Here is an 8,882-nt window from a genome sequence, read left to right on the forward strand (position 1 = left end):
CTTTTGAAGCCTTGTTGCTTTCCATGATGGTTTGATATCATTCTCAGAATTCTGGTAGTTACCTTGTAGTCAGGCATCTATTACCTAATGCAGGGGATGTCTGCAAACAATAGAAAACAAATGGAACATACTACCATGTGAACGAATTGTAAAACTGAATCCATTTATCTTTGAGTTTGACCCATGAAGGACTGAAATACAGTGAAAGGGAGGTGGGGAAAATAAAGGATATAAATCTCATGTAGAGGTTAACTGCAAGGGGTTAGGGTTGAAACTGATCTAAACTATTTCTGCCTCAGTTTCCCCCTTTTCTTTCTTTAATCAAGATGTCTGCCTCTGGTACTGAACTGGGTACCACTTATTTACGAAGTAGGGGTCTTCAGCATGGAAAAGTAGAGATTATTGCTAATTACCAAGGCAACTTTACCAGTCCAAGTTATGTAGCTTTCACAAAGTGAACACCTGATCAATGAGGTTTCTAAGAACCAAGAGGCGGTGAACCTCACCAATACCATCTTTGATGCTAAGAGGCTGATTGGTTGCAAGTTTGATGATGCCACAGTTCAGTCAGAATGAAGCACTGGCCTTTCCAAGTGATTTGTGAAAAGGGAAAGCCTAAAGAAATTGCAAAATATAAAGGAAATAATTTTTTCCCCAGAGGAGGTGTCTTCCATGGTTCTAAGCAGATGAAAGAGATTGCTGAAGTCTGTTTAGGGAAAAAAGGTAGAAATGCAATAATTACTGTTCCAACCTACTTAAATGATTCACAGTGTCAGGCCACCAAGGAAGCAGAGATCATCACTGATCTTAATATCCTGAGATCATTACTGAGCTTACTGCAGCAGCCATACTCCATGGCCTGGATTTAAAAAAAAAAAAAAAAAAAAAAAGAAAGAAAAGAAAAGAAAAAACACCCCCCTCCCCGGGAGCTTTAAAAAAGAGAAACATGTGCTGATCTTTGACTTAGGTAGTGGCACCTTTGACATGTCTCTCCTAAACACCTAGGATGGTACCTTTGAAGTAAAATCCACAGCTGGTAACACCCACTGGGAAGGGGAGGATTTTGATAACTGTTTGGGAAGAGTTTGAACGCAGACACAAGAAGGATATAGCCTCCAACAAGCAGGTAGTGTGCCACCCCAGGCTGCCTGTAGGAAGGCAAAATGTATTTTGAATTTCTTTGCTTGTGCCAGGATTGAAATTAATTCGTTCTATAAGGGTGTGGGTTTTTCCCCTTCTATGTCCTGAGCCCACTTTGAGCAGCTCAGTCTTATCTCTGCTGTGGTAGCCTGAAGCTTGTAGACAAATCGCTGAAGGATGCCCAACTTGACAAGAGCCAGATTCATGAAATTGTGCTAGAGGCCGTTCCACTTCTATCCCAAAGTTCCAGAAATTGCTGAAAGATTTCTTGAATGGAAAGGAGCTCAACAGGACCATCAGCCCTGGTGAGGCAGTGGCACACTGTACAGCTGCACGAGCAGCTGTTCTCATGGGCGACAGATCAGAGAACGTGCAGAAAAGCTCGCCAATGTTACCCCTTTCTCTCTAGTCACTGAAACAGCGGGGAAGATAGCACATCCCTTAGCAGGAGATACACCACTGTTCCTACAAAGCAAACCCAGATGTTCACAATTTACCTTAACATCCAGACCACTGTCTTAGTGAAAGTGCATGAGGGACGAAGGGCTTTAACCAGAAGAAACTGCTTGGCAAATTCATACTTCGTAGGATCCTGTAGCTTACTGGGGCGTTCCTAACATCCAAGTGACCTTTGACAAGGTCACCAGTATCATTCCCAGTGTACCTGCTGCAGACAAAAATACTGGCAGGAAGAACAGAATCAACATGACTAGCGACGAAGGCTGTCTTGGGTAAGAGGATGTTGACCAGGCTGTAAAAGAAGCAGGGAACTATGGAGGCGCAGGTGAAGTCGGCAGAGACAGAATGGCAGCCAGGACTGTGGAATTCTGCACCTTCAGTGGCGTGAGAACAATTGAGAATCACCCTGAGCCTCCATTTCAGTCCAGAAGATAAAGGAAAGGTTTTTGAAAAGTGCCCGGACCTGTTAAGCTGCCTCGAATGTAAAGGAATTGCTCGAAGAGAGGAGTGTGCGTGTGCGTGTGTGCAGGAAGAGCTGGCGAGTCCAGGTGCGATCAGGCTCCCCTGGGGTCAGTAGTGATGGAGTGGACTGCACTGTCATGCTCTGGAAAAAACTCTCCTGTTCTCTACAGTGATTTCTGCCATTTCTATTTCAGTATTTTCTGCTTAGTTGGCAGCATCAGTGTGTTTGTATGAAAGAGGAAAGATTCAAAACTTAGCTAAGTGTTTGTAAGTGTATTCAACATTTTAGTATTAATGCTTCTCCATCTTGTGGGTTATGCACTTCATCACATATTTGAACACCTGAAGTTTGTGTATGGTGACTTGTTTGGGAATTAGCACTCATGAAATATTTTAACACTTAACTTTGGTGATAAGAGAGAGGTTGCATTACCATCCCACAATCTCACCACTTTAATAACAGATACTACATTAGAGTGTACTACTTGCAGCCACATTGCTGTGTATTTCTTCAAAAAGTCTTCATAACCTACTGATGTCTGTGTCTCTCAATTTACAGAAAAATTACAGTCCTTCCCAGGTCTGAGCTGCCATTTGAGATTCTAAGTCTTCTTTTTGTATGTTGCTTATCAAGGGCCAGAATGTTTTTGTTGCCACTGATGGTTCACACATTGACTTCTCAGCTACATGTATAAAAACTTGTGTTGATTTAAGGAGGAAAAGATCTGTTTTTTGATTCCTAGACTCAATACAATATCCATGAAAATATGGTTGGAATGATAACTTATCAATGAATCCTATGGAATTTATGAGTTATATTGTAAATGTATTACAATTATGGTCCCATAGTTTTACTGTCATTCTTAAGGGTAGGTAGAGACCTAAAGGAGAAGACTTGTTGTTTTCAGCATTCAGGTCAGTTCTTTAGAATCACACTGGATTTAGTCTGAGGTACATTATTTTCGTTGTGACTCACCCGTGGCCTGTTTGTATTTTGGGGCCGCTTGACCTCTTTGCTCAGTCTCATCCCCACACACTCAATGGACCGACATCTGAGATGTGCCTTTACCTGAACATCTGCATCAGGAAATCCCAGAGAAGCAGGCAACTGTGTCAGTACCATGGCTGGTTTCACATTAAAAACATTGTGTTCACTGAGCTCCTAGTTAATAGAGTGTTGAGCCCTTGTGGGTTCCTGTCAGTTGAGAACAAGTTCCCTCAGGAGGTACCAAGGAGGCCTTCTCAAGAGCGCAGTCCATTTGAGAGGACGGGACATACCATGAAGGAAGATGTCATAAAGTAACATGCAAACAAAAGCAGGTCACTGAAGGCATTCACCACATAAACCTTGCTCAGGCAGCGGGGAGGGATGAATGATGAAGGCTGGTTTGGTAAAGGGATGAATTCTGGGTGCAGCTGACTCCTGTTCACAGATTCTGTCTTAGCCTGTCTTTGCTCAGATATTGAGGAAGTCATATATAACAGCAAATTCTTATATAGTGCTGTGTGCCAAGCGCCATGTGTGTGTACATACACATTCATGTATATACATACTCGCACACACACACACACACACACGTATGTGTTATATATACCAGTCTGATTCTCACCAAAGTTCTATGACATAAGTATTTTTATTCTCCATTTTACAGATGAGAAAGCTGAGACGCAGAGAGGTTATGTAACTTGCCCAGGGATGTACAACTTGCATTAGAGCTGGGGTTTGAACCCAGGCAGTGTCTCCTCAAAATCATTTTGGTTCCTCAGTCCTAGCACACACCCTCATACATACACCTAGAGACATACACATAGGGCAGGGGACCTGTCTTTGAATTTGAGCCCCAGCCTTGACCTTCACGTCCAGTTCCTGCAGCTAGGTGGGACCTCCGTTAGTGTGTGTGCTTCTGGCTGTTTTGTTTTTGATTTTGTTTTCTTTTAAAACCTGTGCTGCACGTATCTCTCAGGAACCCCTGCTTACCTTTTCCCAAGCTGCCCTGCTGCCGAGTCTCCTTCCCTCTGGGCATTGTGCTGTCACTAAAGGGATGCTTCTCGCCATCATCTTCTGGATCCAGTTAATGGTGCCCTTCCAGCCTTCAGAATCTCAGCTGCTTTCTCACCCTCCTCACTGACCTCACACCACCGTAGTTATATCTGTTGTTCTTGGACTTAGATGACATATGAAAGGCCTGTGGTGACTTGTTCTTTCCAAGGTGCAGCATGCGAAGTGGAGGGGGCAGTGTAGACACAGCATCGGAGAAGTCCAGCAGAGGGCGAGGCTGGATATTGGACAGGTGACCCACCTGAAATAGTATCTCCTTATCGGGAGCTGACATCCTTTCTCTTGTCTTAAGTACTACTTCATTTCCATCCATTGAGTAGAATAATAATAAAATAATAAAATAGAACATCATTTCACCATCCTTAGCGATGGCTTCTACCTTTTATGGCTGGTCATATTCCAGTGCCTTCCCCTGCATACTGGGCAAGCAGCCCTGTCTCCATCACTATTCCAGCGCTCCAGTCCTCCGTTACTTGTGGATATTCACTATGTTGTGGGCCTTGCTAAAATGTTTGACCTCTTTATGTTCACAGTCTTTCTGCACATCTCAGGGTGTGGGGTATTTCTAAATGAGCCACAGCACATCAGAATGACTAATGTGACACCGTTTTGAGACCAAGAAGGGAAAACAATGTGATGTCTTCTTCTTGGAGTTTATGTGGAGCAGTGGCCCCTACGAGGAAGCACCTTGAGACAGGATGGTGCTTAGAGGATCCAGGCCAGCCTCCAGTCCTCCCATTCTCTGGATGTTCAGCTTAATGCAGGCCGCTCAGCATCCCGCAGGCACAAATAATTCATTTATAAAAGGTGGCTTTGGAGTAGTTCTCTCAAACAATAACTTGCTTCAATTGAACTAATAAAACTAAAATCTGATGTTGGCAAAGCTGTGCAGAAACAGGTATATGTTACTGGTGGCGTTAAAATCGACCCGTTTAGAGCAATTTGGTGAAATATCAGTATCTGCACGTTTGGGCTCCTTACATATGAATTTATGTTACAAAAACTAATCCAAACTGAGAAAACCTTCCTCCTATTAAAATATTACTTATAATGGCACATTATTTATTTTAACGCCCATCCACAGGAAAAAAATCCCAAATGCTCAGCAATAGAGTAATACCAAGTAAATTAGTATCCCCACTAGGTAGAATATTCTGCAGCTATTTAAATGGTAAATATACCCATTTTAGTACAGGAGTCTGCAGACCATGGCCGAGGTGGCCCACCACCTAGTTTTGTAAATTTGTATGGGAAGAGAGCAGTGCCACGCTGTTCCTTACCTTCTTGGGCTGCTTTTGTGCTGCGATGACAGAGGTGAGTAGCCATCACAGACTGGTCACAAAGCCTAAAATATTTACTGTATAGACCTTTACAGGAAGAGTTTGCAAGCCCCAGACTTACAAAATGCTTATGATGAAAGGAAAGCAAACCCCTCCGTGGCATAGACAGCGCTTACAGCTGTGAAATTTCCTGTCTGCACCCTGAGTACACGTGGACAGGCGACATGCACATAAACAGGACAGACATTGATGTAGCTGGATTATCGAGGGGAAATAAGGTGATTTATTTTTCAGAATCCTTTTGATGTTCCTGCTTCCAATTAATAAACCGGCATTTTCTACCTTGAAGGCGTCCTTTTAGGCCCGGGTGCTGTGCTGAGAGGAATGTGACAGGCCGGCCTGTGTTGAGCGCAAAGGGAGAGCAGTTGCTGTTTGGCACTGGCCGCCCGGCGCTGTGTGCCGGTGACACTGACCTGACAAAGTCTTCACGTAGGATGCCCTCCTGTTGACAGTGCCGCGTATATGCTTTCCATAGACGGTTCTTCCCCTGCTTCATCTGTAAACCAAAAGCAATCAAAGGGTTGAGCAGAGCCCTGATGACAGGAGGAGCATGCTCTGTTATTCTGTTATTCTGACAGCCCAGCAGTATTGAAAGGAGCGAGATAAATTATCTGACTCTACACTCCATCCGCACTTAAAAAAGTGGTGCTTGCCTTTGGAGCCCCTCAAGGCTGGAGCCAGTCTTCAAATTGGAGAAACCAAACTCTGGGTGTGTGTGTGTGTGTGTTTAAAGGAAATGGATCGGAAGCAAGTCAACATCCTAGTTCCCCACCAGTGACAAACACAGCTCCTCATTTTAGCCGGAGGATACTGTGCTCTCTCTCAACAAGAGGAGGATATTGTAAAGTTCCAAATTGAGGAGAAACCCTAATCACATCAATTCCTAGACCTTACTTTCCCAGCTGGAGAATGAGGCCTGCGTCAGATGAGTACTTCTGAACTGTGCCTGCAGTAGGATCACGTGGTCACCAGAACTCGGCCTGGGGGTGGGTGGAGGAAGAAGGAGGAACTGGGGCACCCTGTAACCATATATTCCTTAAAATCCATCTGGATGGTTCTGATGAGCATCCAAGGTTGAGAATGCTTGGCTAAATGACTTCTAAATATCACCGTAATTGTATTTTAGAATATAACACATATTATGGGTCATCTGTTCTATTTTGTCATCAAATGGTAACCATAAGCTATGAAAACAAATGATGAATAGCTACCATTTGTGGAACTTCTATATATGCAGGTAGTTGCTAAAGCTTATTTTTTAAAGTAAAAATTGTCTGCAAATCAAAGCCACAATGAGGTATCACCTGACATCTGTTAGGATGTCTATTATTAAAAACACAAGAGTTAACAAATGTTGGAGAGGATGTGGAGAAAAGGGAACCCTTGTTCACTGTTGGTGGGAATGTAAATTGGTGCAGTCACTGTGGAAAACAGTATGGAGGTTCTTCAAGAAACCAAAAATAGAGTTACCATATGCTCCAACAAGTTCACTCCTGGGTATATATCCAAAGGAAATGAAGTCACTATCTCGAAGAGATATTTGTATTCCCATGTTCATTAGAGCATTATTCATAGTAGTCAAGATATGGAAACTAGCTAAAGTCCTTCAACAGATGAATAGAAAAAGAAAATGTGAGATATACACACATATCTATATATAGATATAAAGATATATATATATATATATACACACACAGATAATAAAGATACAGTGCAATATTATTCCACCTTAAAAAAAAGGAAATCCTGCAATTTGCAACAACTGATTTTCCTTCTACCCTTCAAGCTTCTTACCTGAGACCTCCCTGTAATATAAGACAGATTAACAGGAGAAAAAACAAGTTTAATAACATGTATCTCTCCTGTATACATGGGAGGGACCCAGGAAAACTGAGTAATTCCCCCAAATGGCTCAAGTCACCACCCTAAATACCACCTCCAGCTAAAGACAAAAGATGTTGGGGGATGGGGAGTCAGTTACGGGAGGTGACCGGGAGAAGCACAGTAAACAAGTGTAAGGTTGTGATGCAGATTTAAGTCTCTTTCTCCATTTGTAAGAGTTTCTAGAGATTTAGTGTCAACCCTCCTCTCCTCTTCCTGGTATAGCAAGGGAGACACCCTTACTGATGGAGATTTCCCTTGTACATGTAAATGTCCTTAAAGTCTACTAATTACAGATGTTAACCAGAGCTGCAAAATCCCTGCACAGCCACACCCTCAGCTCCCTCTGGTCAGACTCCGCCTCTGGCACCATCTTCCTCTTTCCCTTCTCAGCTACCTACCCCTCCTCTTACTCCCTCAATTCCCCTACACTAACGCTCTCCCTGAACTTCTCCTTTCACTGAAATTTTCCCCATTTCCTTTTCCTCTGAACTTATCAGAACCTGTCTCTGTAAAATTAAGCCTTCTGAGGATCCACAAGCTAACCCCATAATTTCTTACATTCCCTTGACTAAGTTGAACTGCAGGACATAGTTGAAGATTTTCCCAAAGCAACTGAAGATCCTCACAGATTTACTGAGGAATTTAATATAGTCATTCAAACGTACCAGCCTGGTTTCTCTGACTTACATTAGCTCGTTCATAAGCTTGTTGGTGAAGGCCAGGCCCAGCATTAGATGAAAACCACCAATTGGGAAAATCCTGAAGGGTTTCTACAGCAACAGCTGAAGGATCAGCCCACTAGGTTGTTACATGATCAGGCTTAGGCAGTTGCTAGATGAATTCATTGAGCAACTCCTAGGGCTTTTCCAAAGCCTGTTGATTAGAACAAAATTCAGGCTTTCATGCAAAAATCTGATGAACCGGAGGAGTTTGGGTCTTTTGAACATGAGCCGCTCATTCTCCTTGCTTGGTCCTTGGAATAAACCTTTCTCTGCTTTAAAAAAAAAAAAAAAAAATCTGATGAACCTGCTCATGCCTGTTGCAATTGACTTCAGATTGTTTTTAAATAAAATTCTGCTGTTCTTTCAGACGTTGATTCTGCCCAGGTAGCTGTTAACTGTGTCTTTATTAATGGGCTGAACTGGGACCTTTCCCTTCCAATAAAAAGGACCAGGATGGAATGAGAATCTGTGTCTACTCCAGATTTAGTTAATCTGGCAAACAAGCTCTCATGCACTTTAGATGAGTCCCCTCCAAGGAAGACCATCAAAATTCTTAATCTTCAACTCCAGCAAATGAAGGCTCCTAAATGAAGGTTCTCCTCCTAGTTTCTGCTGTTATCACAAAGAACCAGGACATTAGAAAAGAGATTGTTACAAACTTAAGCACTTGAGACACCTTCAGCCCTCTAATTTCCTCTCTGATGTCCTCCTCATTCTCAATGACAAGGCTCTGAGGAAATACAAGGGCTCTTCCCAATTCTTCCTCTCAATTGGCATGGTGAAACATTTCCCCAGATTGGAGCTGAATCTCTTCCA

At 42.8% G+C, this 8,882-nt stretch overlaps 1 non-coding gene across 1 annotated transcript; it reads left to right on the forward strand.

Annotated features, from left to right (window-relative positions):
* Positions 1–269: 269 nt before the first annotated feature.
* LOC102504364 lies at positions 270–1,757 on the forward strand. The gene is made up of 2 exons (XR_004317855.1): positions 270–872; positions 932–1,757. It is a non-coding gene; the product is annotated as a heat shock-related 70 kDa protein 2 (transcript).
* The last annotated feature ends 7,125 nt before the right edge of the window (positions 1,758–8,882 follow it).

Source organism: Camelus ferus, chromosome X, assembly GCF_009834535.1.
Source record: "Camelus ferus isolate YT-003-E chromosome X, BCGSAC_Cfer_1.0, whole genome shotgun sequence".
Classification (NCBI taxonomy): domain Eukaryota; kingdom Metazoa; phylum Chordata; class Mammalia; order Artiodactyla; family Camelidae; genus Camelus; species Camelus ferus.